The 13,191-nt window shown below is 41.4% G+C and overlaps 1 protein-coding gene across 9 annotated transcripts in view; it reads right to left on the bottom strand.

Moving 5' to 3' along the window:
- Window positions 1-13,191, bottom strand: part of SAMD13 (sterile alpha motif domain containing 13) — a 98,553-nt gene that overhangs the window by 50,504 nt on the left and 34,858 nt on the right. The window contains exon 4 of one of the 9 annotated variants that reach the window (XR_001884894.1): window positions 3,689-4,196. The exons of the other annotated variants lie outside the window; for them this stretch is intronic. The gene's annotated coding sequence lies outside the window, so the exon portion shown is untranslated. The remainder of the gene's footprint in view (window positions 1-3,688; window positions 4,197-13,191) is intronic. 9 annotated transcript variants of the gene reach the window in all.

The following is a 13,191-nucleotide window of genomic DNA, read 5'->3' as shown; positions in this document are numbered from 1 at the left end:
AGACTTTCCTGCCCTTTAAAGGGGGAACCATCCTGCCTCAACCCAAAAATCAACCTCTCCAAGATGAGTTTCTCTACCACACTCCCTCTCAATGGATCCTCAAACTTCCAAATAAGGTAATGAGGGGCAGGGCCCTGCCAGCTGAAAATCCCTTCCCTGTTCTGCTCAGAGTCCATTCCCTGCACCCTTAGGCAGAGTCAGGTACGCTGCACTCCAGGTATTCTGGAGAGACTACAAAACTTTGGGTGAAATAAAAACAGGCTTCTCACAAAAGAGATGGGGATCCCAAATATACAAAGTGGTTTGAAACTTTTGGAAAGGAAGCACTGAGAAGAATGCTGAATGCCACATTATTTTCGTTATTGTTTGCTGTGGGGACCTTATGTCTCTTAAGAACCTGAGCTGGTTCTTAGGCGACTTGGATTCAAGAGTTAAACCAGCTGTGCACGGTCGGTGAGAGTCATGACATTTCTGTTCATGGTTATACCCACATACTTCTGTACCTACCTCCTCCACTGACCAACAGACATGGGGACACCGTGTGTAGCTGCAACTACATAAAACGGACTCCCTCCCACACCATCCCCAGGGCAGCTCCTCCAACTCTCACGCTGGGAAGAAGATGTGCTTTGAATTCCTGAGAGTGTGGGAGAAATAGCAGCAGGCTAGGGGGCTGAAGAAACACCCACTTTGTGACCTTAGGCAAGTCCCTTCTCTTCTCTTTCCTCCTTGGTGGGGTTTCTGACAAGATTCTATGAGAAACTGCTCTTGCAAATGCTCCCTGAGCTATGAGTTATACAATCACTTGTCATTATCCCTTCCATCATTCTCGACAGGACCAGATCCTCGTTTTACTTGTCACCCACCTAATATGAACCAGAGCAGAACAAGGAATTACTTCTACCTGGTCTATGGTGGTTTTGAGTTTGGGAAATCTTTATTCTGTCAGCTACCAGAACACAAAATGTCTCACATTAATTTGTGAGAGACTGTAACATTAAAAAGCAGCTGATTCATAGTACAAGAGCAGGAAATTCCTTAAGGACAAAGGAATTGACTCAATAATCCTAAAGTACTTTTCTTCCTATTAGCCAAGTAGTAATCCCAGAGATTTGCCGATTAGTGAAACTTGCATGTCTGAGACTTGGCAGAGGAGCCTCTGGCCCCTGGAAACCACAGTAGCCGTGCTGAAGACACTGTGAGGTCAGAGACCAAATTAGATGTGACCTTAAAGCTCACGCTGTGTCTTGCACACTGGCTCGGAATGTTATACTGAACAGCAAAGCCCTCCTGCCCTCTATCTTTCCTCGGCTGTTGTGTGCTCACACTTCACTTACTACATGTTTTAAACAGACATCAGGAAGAGATGACACTGCTTTCATTTCTACACACCAAGAAAACTTCCTCGACTAACTCAAAGTGAATTTTAAAAAAACCTTTGCTGGCAAAAAGTCCTTTGACAACTCAGCATTTCTGTCAAAAGCCAACTATGCCTGTGAAAAATGCTGAAATTTGGATTTTACTTAAGACAAAATGGAAAAATCATGTTTCATGCTCTAGTCTGATTTTCCCTTTGTTCAGTAGACACACTGCAGTTCACCTCAGACCAGGGTTGGTAAAAGAAAGCTCCATCTGGAAATCCTCATTTTAGAAATGTTGAAATAAATATAGTTAATTCATACATACAAACCAAACATTCCTCTTAAACCCTGATTAGAGCAGCTCAAAGGAATGAGAGTGGAATAGAGCATAATGAAGTGAAGCTTATGGTCAGGCAAGCTGCAATCTGAATCCTGTCTCCAGAAACTGCTATGTGACCCTGGGTAGGGAACTTAACTGCCCTGAGCCTCAATTTCCTCACCTTAAGATGGAAATAAACCCATGAAGGACTTTAGAGATTAGAAATGATGGATGCAAAGCATCACGCACAGTGCCTGACATGTAGGAGGTTCTCAGTGACTATTAAGTGGAAATGGATAGGCTTTGAAAGAAATGGGATGTGTTCTGATTCCAAATCCACCTTCTGCTTCCTTTCTGCCAGTGTGCTCCCCTTTGCCAGAAAGATGTAGGCATATTCCTGTTTAGGCTCAGAAAATTCACTGAGATTAAAAAGTTCAAAGACTACATAAAACATTCGTTTCATAAAAATGTTTATGAAACATTTTTACGTTTCATAAAACGTACACACAGGAAAGTTCCTTGATTAAGAAAGCTAATAATTTGATACATAACTTCCATGGGATGCAAGTGAAATCCAAATTCTGCCAACAGCATGCTGTACTACAATGAGCCTGGGATTGGAAACTGGAAGACAGGTTCTAATGCAGACTCTATCACTACCTTTCCATAAGGAACAACTCCTCTGGATCCCAGTGTGTGTATTAATATAAATGAAGGGGTTGGAGTGTGACCAACTCCAGCTAAACAAAACAAAACCAAGATTTTGTATGTACATCATGATGAGGTCCAAAACAAAAAGATATTTCATATCTTGGGAATTGTGTGTTAACTGATAATCATTTGTTAGTGTCAGTAAAACTTTCACATTGATTGTGTCTTCATGTAAAAGTAACCTTCAGGTTCCTGTTGGGCAATAAAAAACGTTTACATGCTTATTAAGTTCCAGCAAGTACTCATTCATGGAAGTAAAGTTTAGAGATGATAGGTTTAAATTTCCAATGAGGGCAAGAATCTAGATTTAAAAATAAATGAGTAGGATTCATAGATATTACAGCTCACTAGCTAAGCATGTGCTTTAGACTAAGACACTACTTTATTGCTTATTAGTGGGGCCTGGGGCACATAACTGAATTTTTCTAAGCCTCATTTTCTTATCTATGTGATGGGGGAAAGTAACTACTGTATTTCACTGCTGAAAATATTATTGAGATAACTTTTGTGAAGTAGAATTCCTGCATGCACTGATCACTCAATAAATGTTAGCTATTGAAAAAAGCATATAAAAGCTGGGTATGGTGGTACATGCCTGTAGTCCCAGCTACTTGAGAGGCTGAGGTGGGAGGATTGCTTGAGCCTAGGAATTCAAGGCCAGCCGGGGCAACATAGTGAGACCCTATCTCTAAAAAATTAAAATAAAAAAGTATAAATTTTAAAAGCATATAAAGATCTTAACCCATTTACTTTTCACTCATTCTCTTTGCCAACATTAATCTATACCTAAGTAACTGAATTGAAGCTATTTGTGATATGGTCCATGGGAAATGTATAAGAAGAAAGAATAGGTAGGAACAGAAGCAGCAAAGAGAAAAGAGCCTAGGAAGAGACAAACAGTAGCCATCAATACAGGCAACTAGGCAATTACAAGGTAGGGCAGGAAAAAAACGTTGAAGTCAATGGAATTTATGATGGCAGGGCTCTGCACTGACTGGGAAGGCCATATTTACGGTGGTGGCCTCTACTGTCCCAGATGGTGCATAAGGGAAAGGAGGCTCAATTTAGAATCAGAAAACCGGGGATGGATGCTCTACCCCGCTACTTACTAGGTTCTTATGCAACATCTGGCACATTATCCCCCTCCTCTGTGAAATGAGAGGTTTGAACTAAGCTGACCTCTGTCCATCCTCGTTCAACACATTCTCAAATTTCAATTCAGTCTTTCATAAGCATCAAAACACCCCAGCCTCATATGAAAATCTCCCTGTTAAAGAACACAGTGGCAACTTCTTACCAATGATGGGGAGGAATCTCATGAAACAGTCTTTCTTTTTCTGCTTCATTCTTCCCCCTCACATCTTCTAGCACTTTCTTTGTAACAACTCTCTTGCCATTTACTGTCTGGCTACAAGTGGTGACCAGTCTGAAGTTTCTCATTCCACTGCTTACAAAGGGTTCAAATGTCTCAGAGGTAGGGGTACTTGCTCTGGAGCCCAGAGATACGAAAATGGAAAATCCTGTGTCCAATATGGGAGTCACATTAAAGATGGAGGAGTGGAATCTCCTGGCTTTACCCACAAGGCCAATGGAAAAATTATCTCCTGAGAATCCTGAGAATGCATAGTTCCTCCTCCAAATGTTTTTTGTCTCTGCCATCTCCTCTGTTTCCCTTTTGGTTCAGTTCCTTCTGGATTTGTCATACTCATTTCCTGGCATCAGACAAGACCTCACAGGCCTCTTGCTACTTGTTTGAATTTCTTCTCAGATGCCTCCTTGTTCCCTGGGTTCTTGTCTGGGTGCACCTGTAGAACCAACTGGTGATAAGCCTTCTTAATATCAGAGGAGGAAGCATTTTGAGGCACACCTACTACTTTGTAGTAATTCACCATGTTTCTTTAAACAGCCTTTCCCCACCAAGACAGGGTTTATTTTCGGAAGAATTTCCATATAAGGTTGGAAAGGAAGATGGTGAACTATTTAAGTTTACACCAAGGCCTTTTGAATACTATCACATGGCTCTTGGGATAAAGTATCTTCTGGAGAGAAGTTGCTCTTTGTTGTACAGATCTTTCACATGCCTCCACCCCCGCCCCACCCCCTGTCAGCAGCTCCTTGTGGGTGGAGTGACTATGAGCTCAACATTCCCAGCCAATGACTCTCAGCTGATGGCTGTGCTTGCCTTGCCTTCCTATTGGTGGGAAATTTAGAGTGGATAATATACACTTTGGGGAGGCTTCACCTTATTTAAAAATGAACACTGAGCAGCTTATTCAGAGGCAAACTATTTGTGTGGCTCAAATGTCTTTATTTCATTTGTTGAAGTAACAGTCACAAGCAAAATGGCTTTTGCACTTAAATCGGATACAAAATCCATTTTGGCTCACTGTAAGGGCTAATGCTTTCAGCGACTTCATGAGTATTTCTTAGTGTTAGTTAATATTTTCTGCTGGCACAAGGTAGGTGATAAAGGGTCTGTATTACAAAAAAAAAAAAAAAAAAAAAAAAAAAACCCAAAAAACCAAAAACCCTTAAACACATTTCTGATGAAGGAAAATAAGTAAAACCCATTTTATCAAATGAGAAAACTGGGTCATAGAGATGAAACTAGGCAAATTTTTAAAAATAATAGATTTACAAAATATAGCTAGAATTGAAAACCTCCCATATATTGTCAAATAAGTCTTCTTCAACTGATTAAAAAATTTTTAATTTTAATTTTAATTTTATTTTAAGTACATGTGCAGGATATGCAGGTTTGTTACATAGGCAAATGTGCGCCATGGTGGTTTGTTGCAACTATCAACCTATCACCTAGGTATTAAGCCCAGCATGCATTAGCTGTTTTTCCTAATGCTCTCCTTCTCCCCACCCCACCCCTGACAGCCTCCAGTGTGTGTTGTTCCCCTCCCTGTGTCCATGTGTTCTCATTCTTCAGCTCCCACTTACAAGTGAGAACATGCAGTATTTGGTTTCTGTTCCTGCATTAGTTTGCTGAGGATAATGGCTTCCAGCTCCATCCATGTCCCTGCAAATGACATGATCTCATTCCTTTTCATGGCTTCACAGCATTCCATGGTGTCTATGTACCACATTTTCTTTATCCAGTCTATCATTGATGGCCATTTGGGTTAATTCTATGTCTTTGCTATTGTGAATAGTGCTGCAATGAACAGACATGTGCATGCATCTTTGTGATAGAATGATTTATATTCCTTTGGGTATATACCCAGTAATGGGATTGCTGGATCAAATGATATTTCTGATTCTAGATCTTTGAGGAACTGCCACACTGTCTTCCACAATGGTTGAACTAATTTACATTCACACCAACAGTGTAAAAGCATTCCTACTTCTCCACAACCTCGCCAGCATCTGTTGTTTCTTGACTTTTTAATAATTGCCATTCTGACTAAGATGGTATCTCACTGTGGTTTTGATTTGCATTTCTCTAATAATCCGTGATGTTGAGCTTTTTTCATGTTTGTTGACTGCACTGCACTAATGTCTTCTTTTGAGAAGTGTCTTTTCATGTCCTTTGCCCATTTTTTAATGGATTTTTTTCCTTGTAAATTTGTTTAAATTCCTTGTAGATTCTGAATATTAGACCTTTGTCAGATGGATAGATTTCAAAAATTTTCTCCCACTCTATAGGTTACCTGTTCACTCTGATGATAGCTTCTTCTGCTGTGCAGAAACTCTTTACTTTAGTTAGATCCTATTTGTCAATTTTTGCTTTTGTTGCAATTGCTTTTGATGTTTTCATCATGAAATCTTTGCCTGTGTCTATGTCCTGAATGGTATTGCCTAGATTTTCTTCTAGGGTTTTTATAGTTTGGGGTTTTACATCTAAGGTTTTAATCCATCTTGAGTTAATTTTGTACAAGGTGTAAGGAAGGGGTCCAGTTTCAGTTTTCTGCATATAGCTAGCCAGTTCTCCCAGCACCATTTATTAAATAGATAATCCTTTCCCCATTGCTTGTTCTTGTCAGGTTTGTCAAAGATCAGATGGTTGTAGATGTGTGGTCTTATTTCTGAGTTCTCCATTCTGTTCCATTGGTCTAGGTGTCTGTTTTTATGCCAATATCATGCAGTTTTGGTTACTGCGGCCTTGTAGTATAGTTTGAAGTCTGGTAGCATGATGCCTCCAGCTTTGTTCTTTTTGCTTAGGATTGTCTTGGCTATATGAGCTTTTTGGTTGTTGTTGTTCCATCTGAATTTTAAAATAGTTTCTTGTAATTCTGTGAAGGGTCTTTCACTGTTAACCTTTTCAAAATTTATCTCTGGACTTAAGAACTAAACTGAGCAGCAGCATCAAAACAACAAATGCTATTAAAAAGGGAGCTGCTGGTTGCTCTTTTTGCAGGACACACAACTACAGATTTCCCAGGCTTCTTTGAAACTTAGTGTGGCCATGTGACTAAGCTCTGGCCAATGAGATGGGAAGGGATGATGCATGCCTCTTTCAGGCCCATAAAACTACCTGCACAGGCTTCTTGCTCTTTTTCCTTATGCTAAGTTACGTCAATGCCCAGATGATCTTGACAGCTATTCAACTGGTAACAAGGCCTCCTTCACCTGGGTCTTTGAATGACAGTGAAGTAGAAAATCCCCACTAGCTACCTTGGACTATTTGTAGGAGCAAGAAATAATATTCTACTATAATGAAGCCATTATACACTACTTGTCATATCTGTTGGTCTACTTTAATATACCAACCATTTCTACAATTTCCCCTTCACCTTTACAACCTCTTCTTATCATGTCGTCAACTAAAGGAGTCCTATCTCTGCAACATTGAAAGCCCAATATCCTGTTCTGTCTCTCACTCCTCACTCTCATTAAACCCACTTTTTCATGTCAACTCCACTGTCTCCAGGGTTATCAGTCCCTTTCTGACTCCTCTTTCACACCAAGTCTGAACCTGATGATTGGCCTGGGAACCATTCTTTTATTAGCCCTCTAAAATAGCCCTCTTAAGCCATTAGCTTTTTGCAGTGTCCATCCCACAAACCCCCCATCCAGGATGAGTCCAGCAATCCAGCTTCTCTAACTCCTCTGCCTAGTGCAGCCGCGGAAAAAAATCAAGAAACCATGAAGACGAAACACTACACATTTGCAGTGTACCAACTGCAGCTGGCCAGTAGAATACCTCAACTGTTCTTTTGTTATCCTTGGTCATCTCCCTCTCCCATCCCCTTGGTGGCCATTCTTAACCTTCACTGCTCTCCTCCAGTTCCTTATTAAATCTCTACCAATCCCCATCTACCCCAAGCAGAGGAGCCTGACTCTTGTTTAGCAAAGGAAATAGAGACTGTAAGGAACTCTGTTAATGTCCATGAAGACAAAGTGTATTAGTCAGGGTTCTCCAGAGAAATAGAACCAATGAGACACTGGTTAGATATGACCAACCTGCATGCTGGGAAAACAGGAAAGCTAGTGGTATAATTCAGTCCAAGTCTGAAGGACTGAGAATGGGAGGATGAGGTGGGGCTGATGATATAAGTCCAGTCAGAGTCTGAAGGCCTGAGAACCAGAATCTCCGATTTCCAAGGGCAGGAGACGATGGATGTCTCAGGTCAAACAGAGTGATTTACCCTTTCTCCACATTTTTATTCTATTAGGGCCATCATGGGATTAGGTGACGTTTACCCACATCAGTTAGGGCCATCTTGTTTATCCAGCCTACTGATTCAAATACTACTCTCCTTCACAAACACCCTCACAGACACACCCAGAAATAATGCTTTACCAGCCATCTGGGCAACTCTTAGCCCAATCAAGATGACACATTAACCATCACATAAGGACAATCTTATTTGTATCTGTACACAACTTCACCTATGCCCCCAACTCAGAGGAAGAGAACTCTGTCTTGCTCGGTGCTAATTCCTTAATATTTTTAAAAATAAAATACTTGAATATTTTATTGACCAAATTGAATCGTGACATATTTTATGGCTGGCATTACATTTTAAAAACTTTATTGGCATAAAATTCATATAACATGAAATATGCCATTTTAACCATTTTTAAGTATATGATCACATTGATTACATTTATAGTGTTATGAATTATTGCCGCTATTTTAAAAACACTTCCTCCATCCCCAAAAGAAATTATCCACCCATTACTTAATAACTCCCTACTCCCCTCAGCCTCTGGCAACCTCTAATCTACATTGTATCTGTATGAATTTGCCTATTTTAGATATTTCATTTAAGTAGAATTATGCAATATTTGGCTTATTTCATTTAGCATGTTTTCAAGGTTTATCCATGTTATAGGACATATCAGAACTTCATTCCTTTTTATTGTTGAATAATATTCCATTATATGTATATAACACATTTTAAAAATCAGTTCATTTGTTCATGGACACTCGGGATGTTTCCACCTTTGGTTATTGTGAACAATGTTGTAATAACCACTGCACAAGTACAAGTATCTGTTTAATTCCCTCTTTTCAATTCTTTTGGGTGGAACTGCTGGGTCATACAGTAAAGCTATATTTAACTGTTTGAGAATCCGCCAAATTATTTTCCACAACAGATGCACCATTTTATAGTTCTACTCGCAATGTACAAAGAAATTTCTCCACATCCTTGCTCCTCCATATTCTTTTGACCTCATCCCTTTCTATATCCTCAGGGAGTTTGCTTCACTTAACTTTCCTCAATTTATTTCAATTTTAATCTGTCCAATTCTTTTAGCTACTTTCCTGGATGTGAGTAAGTCTGGATGTCTCCTCTCTTAGAAGAGAACTCTCTTGCCTACATGACTCTCTAGTTGCTGCTTCTCCCTTACTGGCCTGCCTCCCACTCACTCCTCAACTTGGAGGGAAAATTCCTCCCCAGCTGATATGTGTGCACCCTGACATGCTGCTGCGGCTGCTGGCATGCATGAGCAAGCACAGATCCCGTTGCCACTGGCCCAGTGAAACTCTGTGGCCAGCATCCCCCATTGGAGTGTTGTGGCCAGCAGACAGGGAATACCTCGACCCCTCCAGTAAAGCAGGTTGCTAACCACAAGGGGCCAAAGAATAAAGCTGTGACCCAGTACCAACCCCCCAGAGTTACAGCATACAGCCCAGAAGTGCCAAGTTGAGCCTTGTCCCCTAACATCTTGCAGAAATGAAGACAGTCACCTTATACTACAATCAAAGCCCTAAGGGCATTAAAGAAAATAAAGGCAAAAAAGATCACATCCAAAGGACAGCAATTTCAAAGATTGAAGAAGTATGAGCCCATAGAGATGAAACAAAACAAAACAAAACAAAACAAAAAACACAAAAAAAAACAAAAACCAAACCAAACCAAAACAAAAAAACCTAGTGCAATAACTCTGGCAACTCAAAAAGTCAGAGTGTCTTCTTACCTCCAAATGACTGTACTAGTTTCCCAATAATTGTTCTTAACCAGACTGAAATGGCGGAAATGATAGACATACAATTCAGAATATAGATAGGCATAAAGATCATTAAGGTTCAGGAGAAAGTTAAAACACAGTCCAAGGAATCTACGGTATACATGGGAACTGAAAGATGAAATGGTCATTTTAAGAAAGAATCAAACTGATCTGGCAGAGCTGAAATACTTACTTCAAGAATTTCATAATACAATCTCAGCAGAATAGATCAAGCTGAGGAAACATTCTCAGAGCTTGAAGACTGGCTGATATGGTTTGGCTGTGTTCCCACCCAAATCTCATCTAGAATTCCCACATGTCGTGGGATGGACCCAGTGGGAGGTAATTGAATCATGGGGGCAGGTCTTTCCCATGCTGTTCTCAGGATAGCAAATAAATCTCAGGAGATCTAATGGTTTTAAAAAGAGGAGTTTCCAGCCAGGCATGGTGGCTCATGCCTATAATCCCAGCACTTTGGGAGGCCAAGGCAGGTGGATCACCTGAGGTCAGGAGTTTGAGGAAAGGCTGGCCAACGTGGTGAAACCCTGTCTCTACTAAGAATACAAAAATTAGCTGGGTGTGATGGCAGGCACAAGTAATCCCAGCTACTTGGGAAGCTGAGGCAGGAGAATCACTTGAACCTGGGAGGCAGAAGTTGGAGTGAGCTGAGATCACGCCATTGCACTCCAGCCTGGGTGATAGAGTGAGACTCCATCTTAAAAAAAAAAAAAAAAGAGAAGCTCCCCTGCACAAGCTCTCTCTCTTTTTGCCTGCTCCCATCCACATAAGATGTGACTTGCTACTCCTTGTCTTCCTCCACGATTGTGAGGCCTCCCCAGCCATGTGGAACTATAAATCCAATTAAACCTCTTTCTTTTGTACATTGCCCAGTCTTGGATATGTCTTTATCAGCAGTGTGAAAATGGACTAATACAGTAAATTGGTACCAGTAGAGTGGGGCATTGCTGAAAAGATACCCAAAAATGTGGAAGCGACTTTGGAACTGGGTAACAGGCAGAGGTTGGAACAGTTTGGAGGGCTCAGAAGACAGGAAAATGTGGGAAAGTTTGGAACTTCCTAGAGACTTGCTGAATGACTTTGACAAAAATGCTGATAGTGATATGAACAGTAAGGTACAGGCTGAGGTAGTCTCAGATGGAGATGAGGAACTTGTTGGGAACTAGAGCAAAGGTGACTCTTGTTATATTTTAGCGAAGAGACTGGTGGCATTTTGTCCCTGCCCTAGAGATTTGTGGAACTTTGAACTTAAGAGAGATGAGTTAGGGTGTCCTGTGGAAGAAATTTCTAAGTAGCAAAGCATTCAAGAGGTGACTTGGGTGTTGTTAAAGGCATTCAGTTTTATAAGGGAAACAGAGCAAAAAAGTTCAGAAAATTTGCACCCTGACAATGTGATAGAAATGAAAATTCCATTTTCTGAGGAGAGATTCAAGCCAGCTGCAGAAATCTGCATAAGTAATGAACAGCTAAATGTTAATCCCTAAGACAATGGGGAAAATGTCTCCAGGGCATGTCAGAGGTCTTCATGGCAGCTCCTGCTATCACAGGAGGGCCTAGGAGGAAAGGATGGTTTTGTGGGCCAGACCCAGGGTCCCCGTGCTGTGTGCAGCCTAGGGACTTGGTGCCCTGTGTCCCAGCTGCTCCAGCCATGGCTGAAAGGGGCCAACATAGAGCTTGGGCCATGGCTTCAGAGGGTGTAAGCTCTAAGCTTTGGCAGCTTCAATGTGGTGTTGAACCTGCGAATGCACAGAAGTCAAGAATTGAGGTTTGGGAATCTCTGCCTAGATTTCAGAAGATGTATGGAAACACCTGGATGTCCAGGCAGAAGTTTGCTGCAGGGGCAAGGCTTTCATGGAGAACCTCTGCTAGGGCAGTGTGGAGGGAAATGTGGGGTTGTAGCTCCCAGACAGAGTCCCTACTGAGGCACCGCCTAGTGGAGCTGTGAGAACAGGGCCACCATCCTCCAGATCCCAGAATGGTAGATCCACTGACAGCTTGCACTGTGCACCTGGAAAAGCTGCAGACCAGCCATGAAAATACCAGTCATGAAAGCAGCCAGGAGGGAGACTGTACCCTGCATAGCCACAGGGGCAGAGCTGTCCAAGACCATGGGAACCCACCTCTTGCATCAGCATGACCTGGATTTGAGACATGGAGTCAAAGGAGATCATTTTGGAGCTTAAAGATTTGACTGTCCTGCTGGATTTCGAACTTGCATGGGGGCCTGTAGCCCCTTTGTTTTGGGCAATTTATCCCATTTGGAATGGCTATTTACCTAATGCCTGTACTTCCACTGTATCTAGGAAGTATCTAACCTGCTTTTGATTTTACAGGCTCATAGGTAGAAGAGACTTGCCTTGTCTTGGATGAGACTTTGGACTGTGGACTTTTGAGTTAATGCTGAAATGAGTTTGGGGGACTGTTGAAAAGGCATAATTGGTTTTGAAATGTGAGGATGTGAGATTTGGGAGGGGCCGGGGTGGAGTGATATGGTTTGGCTGTGTCCCCACCCAAATCTCATCTTGAAATCCCACATGTTGTTGGAGGGACCTCGTGGGAGGTAATTGAATCATGAGGGCAGGTCTTTCTCATACTCTTCTCATGATAGTGAGTAAGTCTCAGGAGATCTGATGGTGTTAAAAAGAGGCAGGAGATCTGATGATTTTAAAAAGAGGAGTTCCCCTCACAAGCTCTCTCTCTTTTTGCCTGCTGCCATCCACATAAGATGTGACTTGCTCCTGGTTGCCTTCCACCATGATTGTGAGGCCTCCCTCCCCAACCATGTGGAACTGTAAGTTCAATTAAACCTTTTCTTTTGTAAACTGCCCAGTCTCAGCAATTTACATGTCTTTATCAGCAGCATGAAAATGGACTAATACACTAGCTCTCTGAAATAACTCGGTCGGACAAAAATAGAGAAAAAATTTTAAAAAGAATGAACAAAACTGTTAAGAAATATGGGATTATGTAAAGAGACCAAATCTACAACTCACTGGTGTCCCTGAGAGGGTGAGAAAGCAAACAACTTGGAAAATATATTTGAGGATATTGCCCATGAAAGGTTCCCCAGCCTTGTTAGAGAGGGCAACAATGAAATTCAGGAAATGCAGAGAGCCCTTGTGAGATACTACACAAGATGACCATCCCCTAGACACACAGTCATCAGATCGACCAAGGCTGAAAAGAAATTAAAAATGTAAAAGGCAGATAAAGACAAGGGGCAAGTCACATACAAATGGAACCCCATCAGGCTAACAGCAGACTTTTCAGCAGAAACCCTACAAGACAGAAGATATTGGAGGCCTACATTCAGCATTCTTAAAGAAAAGAAATTACAACTAAGAATTTCACATCCAGCCAAACTAAGTTTCATAA

The sequence above is a fragment of the Rhinopithecus bieti genome, unplaced genomic scaffold, assembly GCF_001698545.2.
Source record: "Rhinopithecus bieti isolate Rb0 unplaced genomic scaffold, ASM169854v2 scaffold_4600, whole genome shotgun sequence".
Classification (NCBI taxonomy): Eukaryota; Metazoa; Chordata; class Mammalia; order Primates; family Cercopithecidae; genus Rhinopithecus; species Rhinopithecus bieti.
This window is presented reverse-complemented; position numbering and strand designations above follow the sequence as displayed.